This window comes from Monodelphis domestica, chromosome 1 (assembly GCF_027887165.1).
Source record: "Monodelphis domestica isolate mMonDom1 chromosome 1, mMonDom1.pri, whole genome shotgun sequence".
NCBI classification, from domain to species: Eukaryota; Metazoa; Chordata; class Mammalia; order Didelphimorphia; family Didelphidae; genus Monodelphis; species Monodelphis domestica.
Window position 1 is genome coordinate 665,722,699 of NC_077227.1, and position 7,180 is coordinate 665,729,878.

The 7,180-nt window shown below is 39.9% G+C and overlaps 1 pseudogene; it reads right to left on the reverse strand.

The window, feature by feature from the left end:
- Positions 1 to 4,074: 4,074 nt before the first annotated feature.
- On the reverse strand, positions 4,075 to 5,696 carry LOC100617087 (cytochrome b-c1 complex subunit 7-like; annotated as a pseudogene).
- Between the last annotated feature and the right edge of the window lie 1,484 nt (positions 5,697 to 7,180).

A 7,180-nucleotide genomic window follows, 5' to 3' on the forward strand; every position in this document is an offset into this window, starting at 1 on the left:
ATTTTTCCTCTTTGGTTCTATTACTTTATTGCTCTACTCTAAAATCAAAGATTTGATTTTAGAGATCTCTCTGAGCATTAGTTTCCTCATCTGTAAAATAAAGATAATAATTACTTTATAAATATTGTTTTGCTGATGAAATGAGTTCATTAATATGACAGTTCCTTGAAAATCTGCAAAGCACTCTAGACATGTGCGTTACTACTACCATTACTATTAGTTCTTAGGAAATTGTGTCTCCTTGAACTGTTTATACAGGTGGAGTTGGAAAAAGTCACCTGGACAGGTTTCACAGAAGTGGGGTTGGGATTTTAGGAGTTGCTTAATGGTAAGAGAGATAAAACTTGGAAGACTGGGCCCAAATGGGCATACTAGGCTATGGCCAGCCAGGAAGAAGATGTGTGTCAGCAGCAGATACCACTGGCTGGCTGCTGGCCATGGTGCTGACTTTGCTGAGCCCCCAGGTATTTTTGAGACTGCACAGTAAACAAACCACCCCCAGACTTCAGCTGTTGCTACTTAGGTAGGGCAGTGGTTTGACCTAGCCTAGAAGCAACACATGTTCACATCACCTGTGCAATCCAACCAGCATACTGAGGATTTCTTCAAAGAGATAGTTTTAGGAGAACAGAGTGTGTATATCCTTTTGCAGGTCCTGACCTGCCTAGGAACTCTGATCTTGCAATTTCTGGTGGTTGGCCCCTGCATCCCTGACATTTAGAGTTGTGTGTTTCCTAGCCAAGGCTGCTGACACTAATCCAGGGTAGATCCCAAGGGAACAAGGTTATCTTATGTAGGAGTTGAGAGGAGGGAGATTGAGAAGAGGGATTGAATTGACCTGGTTCTGGTCCAGTTGAGCCACTAATGGACAGGTGGACTATGAAAGTTGGCTTTCAGATCAGTCTTTCCTTGGAATTCTATTTGAGTTACAACATTATCCACCAGTAGGAGAAAAAAAAGTGTAGAGTATAAATAGGCACATCTTGAAGCCCTTCCCTAGTACAGGAAGGCTTACTGAAAGAAGTTGGCTCTGAACTGGACACTGAAGAATGGGACAACAAAAACTTGTTTTCTTTTCCTATATTTCTTTTCTCTGCTGGGTAAAGACATTTGACAGGTGGTAAAGAACTAAATACTTTATGAAAATTATCTTGTTTTTTACATAGAAAAGATGGCAGCTAATCACATAGAAATAGAGATGGCTAGCATATAAAGGACATGATAAAGAAATATCTATAATCATTTAGCTATGATGGTCTCCATTAACCAATATTCCACTTGTATCCCATGAAGGCAGTTAACCTATGCAAACCAGCAGCAGACACCATCCTGTACTAGTCATCTGATCTTTGCTGCTCGCTTCCATTTGGGAAAGGATCATTATTGTGAGAAACAGGAAAGGCAGATTATTGGTTTATGAAACTCTTGGGTCTTGCAATTGGAAAAATCATAAGACCAAGTGAACCAGAAAACTCTTTTCCTCCTGAGTGGGATTCCTCTCCATAATATTATGTTTTGTGAGTTAGTTTGCGTCTCTCAGAATCAGTCTTATATGTATCTTTCTGTAGGAGTTGAGAGATAGGGAAGCTGGAATGAATTGAGGCCTGGTACTGGGTCAGTTGAGCCACTAACGGGCAGGTGAACTATGAGATCAGTCTTCCCTTAAAAATTCTATTGGATTTATAACATTACCCACCAGTAGGAGAAAAAAATGTTGATTGTAAATAGACACATTTGGGGTCAGAGGAGTAGGATCTTGTCTTTGTGTACCTGGGAAATTACGGAACCAAGGAATCCCTCAGTAGGATATCTATGTCAACTCTACGCAGAAGAAAGGAACTAGGAAGTGACCCTGAGCAAGTCATTCAAATAGGAATCACTGTCACTGACAAGAACTGGACTAAGTAAGATAAGATTGTCACTCTGTCCCTATGTCTCTACTCTTCAAGTATTACAATCCAGCCTGTAAATAGATCACCACAAAAGAGATAATGTTTGGGAGAAGATTTTTCTCAAAGTGACATTCCTGTGAGTGTTTTGTACCTTGAATGAGTCCTAAAATGATCAGAATGTATCACCCATAAGGTCTGAAAGAAGGATTCTAACTCCATACTTCTTATCAGGTTGCATTTATCTGAGTTCAGATATGGTCCCGCCATTAAAATTTAGACCCCTGGGAAATTTCCTAACCAAAGTCTGATCATCCATCTATATAAACCTCTGTTCAGAAGAGTTTATTAAGTCATGGAACTAAGAAAGTTGGACTCAGGACAGGTCAGGCTTGATGTAAGAAGATTTGGAGGAGAAAGTTTTCATGAATTTACAGTAGCACTCATTTGAAGAGAATTTCAGCACACCAACTCAAGTATACTTGACTGCTAGCAATAGAATAAGTAAAACAGAAAAATATATAAAATTTAAAAAAATTGATTATGTGCTAAATCCATGGCATTTTCCTAAGCAATGTAAAATATCAAAGCAGTTTGACCAATCCCACTCATTCTCACTTTGAGAAGTGTAAATGTGTGTCATTACATTATTTTATGCCAAACAGCTCCCACATCAGTCTTTGGAATTCTTATTTGTAACAATTAGTGGCTATTTTTCTTTTTGTTTCATGAATCCTATTTGGTTCTTAATAATGACCCCAAAGTACAAGAGTGGTGATGCTGGTGTCTCTGATAAGCCTAAGGAAAGTCCTAAAGTGACCAGGTATGTTTGTATATGAAATATTTATTAAATAATGGAGTTTGCTCTTATGTACTATTTTCAACTTATATGAAAGATCTTAGCATATGTTGGTTGCATAAAGTGAGAACCTACAGCATGATTCCATTCTCAATTTCTCAAGAATGGGCCAATGGCCTGGTGCTGCTTCCTAATTCATTCTACTCATCATCATCACTGTATCCACATCATCACTGAGAGTAACTGACAAGTCCCAAATCCATCCTGAGTTAGGAGGATGTCTTCCTCAGGTATGTGAAGACTTCCCCTAGTAGAATAGAAGGATGAAAACAATTCATTGCAATGGTCATGAAGGCAGCTGATGCATGTGCTGTGGAACTCTGAGAGTTCAGTTAAACATGGAAGATACCAAGGTCATCCCCCTGCAACCCAGGTGGCCATCATCAGTCATCCTGACTTTTTTCTTACTACTGGACTTTGATGACTCTGGAGGAGAGAATGAGGCTGATGACTTTGGGCAACTCTGTCTTACTGAAATTCCTGTGATGTTATTGGTCTTCTTCAAAAATGAAGGATGAACAACTCATCATGATGTTTTATATATTTATTCCTCTAGTCCTTGAAGAATTAGAGATTCTTTTTCTTGAGGCCTTACTAACACTTGATAGGAACTCAGGTTTACATCTCTACAACTGAATTTTTCCAAGACCCAGCCATGAACACATTAGCATATCACCATTTTGTATTAGGGAATGCCTGGAACAAGCCAAGATTTAAATAAACCTAGTGTTTAGGGACATTTGAAAAGATTGCTATAAACTCTCAAAAAGAAAATTAGAGAGAAACCAGATTCCAAATGCCAAGTTTAAAAGAAGATTGTGATTGTGACTGTAATCTTTCCCTGCACCCCTTTAACATTTCTGTCTCCTTACTCACAGAAGCCCTGAAATTCACTCATTAGCACAGCTCATTAGCATACCCAATTAACATAACTTATTAGCATCACAAGCTTTCTGATTGTATCTATTGTTCTATGATGCAGGCAGGTTGGAATTTATGAAAGGGGATTAAAATTTCAGGGACTGACCCTGGTTTATAATGGGCAGGGCCAACTTTACTCTTTGGTAGAGTAGGTGGATACCTATTTGTTTTCATTTCTGGGCCAAGAATTGTATCCAGCCTGAAAATATCTCCTGGTTATTTATCAGGTTATTTAAGTTCATCAGAACCTTGTTGTGTAGTAATTTTTTTATTCTATGATAGACATTTATTTAAATTAAGTAAATCTACAGCACACAATTACAATTGGTTAATCTCATATTTTGCACAACCAGGCTTATTAAAAATGTTTTGAGGACTAACGTATTGATATTCTTTTTAACATGATTACTTCTTATTCCATTCCTCGTTCTCTTTTCTTTCACATTTAATATCCTTTGGATATGGTTGAAAGTATAGTTTTGAAATAAAAATCCTTCCTAGACACCTAGGGACTTCTTTAGGGCCAGTAAAGCACAAAACCCCTTGGTTCTAGAAACAAGTTTATTTTTTATAATAGGAATAAAGGGGAAATGATAGGTAGGTTTCTAAAACTATAGATCTAATCTCCACCCAACCTCTTTCACCTCAAGGTGAATTATTTCTTCTTCTAGAGAATTCACTTAAGCTACTCTAAACTCCTTACCTCTAAGACCCAGAAAACCCAGCTATCTGACTATAAGCTAATTTAATTAGTATGGAATATCAAAAAATAATAAAAAGGAAGGATTCACAGATGTATTTGAACTCTTCCCTAAAGCCTGGGGGTTGTTTCTAGATGTACCCAGAGTCCCAGATGACCAAATCCTAGAGTTTACCATCACCAAGTGGATTTCTGACAGATGGATCTCAGACAGATGGTCTCTGTACTTCAGGGAAAAAATAGTCCACTCCAAGCTCAAACCAAGGAATCAGTAACCTTTCCACAAGATTAGGACTTCCAAGGGGAAATTGCCAGAACAAAGATCCTCTTTCCAGCTCAGTCAAAGCCAGATCCAGAGAGTGTCAGTTAAAAAGTCAAACCCCAAGATCTGTTATGGGGTTCAGATGTGTACCCCTAGGGTTTGGGAAGGATACCTTTTGCAAGAATGCAAGACTCCAAAACTTAGCTTTAAAAACAAAAAGAAAAATTTATTAATTTAGAAAGTAATGTTGAGAATGGTGAGGAGGATAGCAAGGTGGGACAGCAAGATGGGAAGCAGTTCCTGGGAGGACAGCATGAATGGAAAGGCTGTTCCCCATGGGGACAGCATGGATGGAAAGGCTGTCCCCCAGAGGACATCATTCTGGGGCTTTTATACTCTTTACAACAGATGCTATGTCATGGTGTGGACATGATCTATAGAGTGTTAGTCCCTCAGGCATTTGGTGAGGTGGGGTGGTCATCTGACTGGGGTCTACCTGGAAGCATAAAGATTCATCTCTTTGTGCATCTTAAATCTAGAGGACAATCAAGGAGGATAAACATCTCAGGACCCTGGGGGGTGGTGGTCATTGGGTGTTTCTAAGTTCAGAGTCAGGAGGATGCAAGGGCAAGGGAGTTTCCCTGATAATAGTTCACCCAGGTTTCTGAGGGTACAGTGCCCATGTCAGATCCACTTCTTCCTTCCAGAATCTTTCCCCTCAGGGCTTGTATCTAAATTCTCCTCTTTTCCTCTTAAAGCTAATCCATGAAATTTACTCTATCTCTTACTGACTTCCTACAGTTTGTCCTCTTTGTATTTTGTCCACTGGTTTTTGGGCAATGTTTGCTGCCTCATGGTCAGATCCAGAGCTCTCTTGATACAAAACATTTGATCATTATACACATTCTCTGGAAGCCTCCTTCTAGACTCTTTAACATCTTCATTTTTATAAAGTGTGTTATCACACATTAACCCAAGTTTGTTGAATCCTCTAGCCTTGTAATACCATTTTTCTAAGGTCTGGGGTCGTCAGCTTGATGCTATGGCCAGTATCTGAGTTGCCATCTTGATCTGAAGAGATGGCCACTTTGCCTACTGGTAAGTCCTAGACTCTTTATGACCCCATGGACCATAGTATGCCAATACCATTGTCAACTTGGAAAAACACAGAACCACTGAAGTAGTCATAAAGATCAAATCTTTAATCAGAACAAGAGAGTGATCAATATTTGGCCATCACTTAGAGTCAAGTGCTTAATTCCACACAGAGCCAAAGCTCTGGGACTCTGGGAACAGTGTCTCTGGGAGAATGCACCATCAAAGATGATTCTTCAAAGAATAATAGAACATAGGGATCTTATATATTTTGGAATTAAGGACAGAACCTATACCCTGACTCCTTATAAGCAGGCTTGGTAAAGAGGCTGTAGCCAGAGGCTTGGGTGTCAGGGAGTTGTCTACTACAATGGATTCAAAAGGAAGAGTCCAGCCCAGGGCTGGACTGGGAGAGGACTTCAAAGACTTCAAAGGAGAAGAAAGGGAATGGGGACAGAACTAGAAAGAGCCAACAAGGCACTCAAAGGAGTGGTGGGAGATGAGGAGGGAGGCTGTCCTGCCTCCAGAGTCTGTTGTAACTCATAGAGTTAGTACAGACCCTTCATTATCACTGGCTCCTAGGGTCTTAGAACTCGGACACTTTGCTTAGAGAAAAAGAATAATATGGTGCCTGGGTCCCTACAGCTGGGATGAACTCATCCTCTGCAGTCACTATGGAGCCTCATCTTGAGACGGTGAGAATGAGGTAGAAGATTAGTCCTGTTTCCTTGCAAAGGGGGTCAATAGAAAGGAAAGGGGTGTCTGTGATAAAAGTGCTTCCATATGCCGGAAACTTAGACAAACCTAAACTCTTGCCTCAAGGGGGAGGAGGAGGGAAAGGATGATGAGGGACTAGCTGAAGCTTAGGAACACTACACCATCTATCCCTGCTCCTTGTGACCCTCCATGTACACCAGGCCTTCTTGCACCCTCTCTCAGCCCCACGATTTCTACACTGGCCTCCTTTTTGCTCCCACATATATCCTCAAATACTGGTGCTTCATTCTTGGAAAATATTTGCTGGGTTACAGTCTCAATGCACAACAAGGTCACACCTTGTATGCCTTTCTGCACTGTAAATAGAGCCATTATGCCTGTCTCATACTACTGAACTTTTTGGTACAGCAAGAGCGGGGAGCAAGGCCAGGGTTAGTTAGGTCTGTTTAAGAACTTCCAGGGATTTGAGGCAAGGAAAATAGGACTCAATAGAATATAATGTGGTGCTTAGACTACCTGGGTAGAGACAGCTCTATTTTAGAGGAAGAATTCTACAAAAACCCTTTCTGACACATGAATGTCATACTGAATCTAACTAAAATGATAGTTGTTTGAGCCCAGGCAAAAATCATTTCTCTGAATATTGACTTTTAATATTTTCATTATATACCTCATGAAATTCGTATAAGGAAAATGTTTTGTAAATCTTAAAAAAAAATAGGGTTTTGCCACAGTGC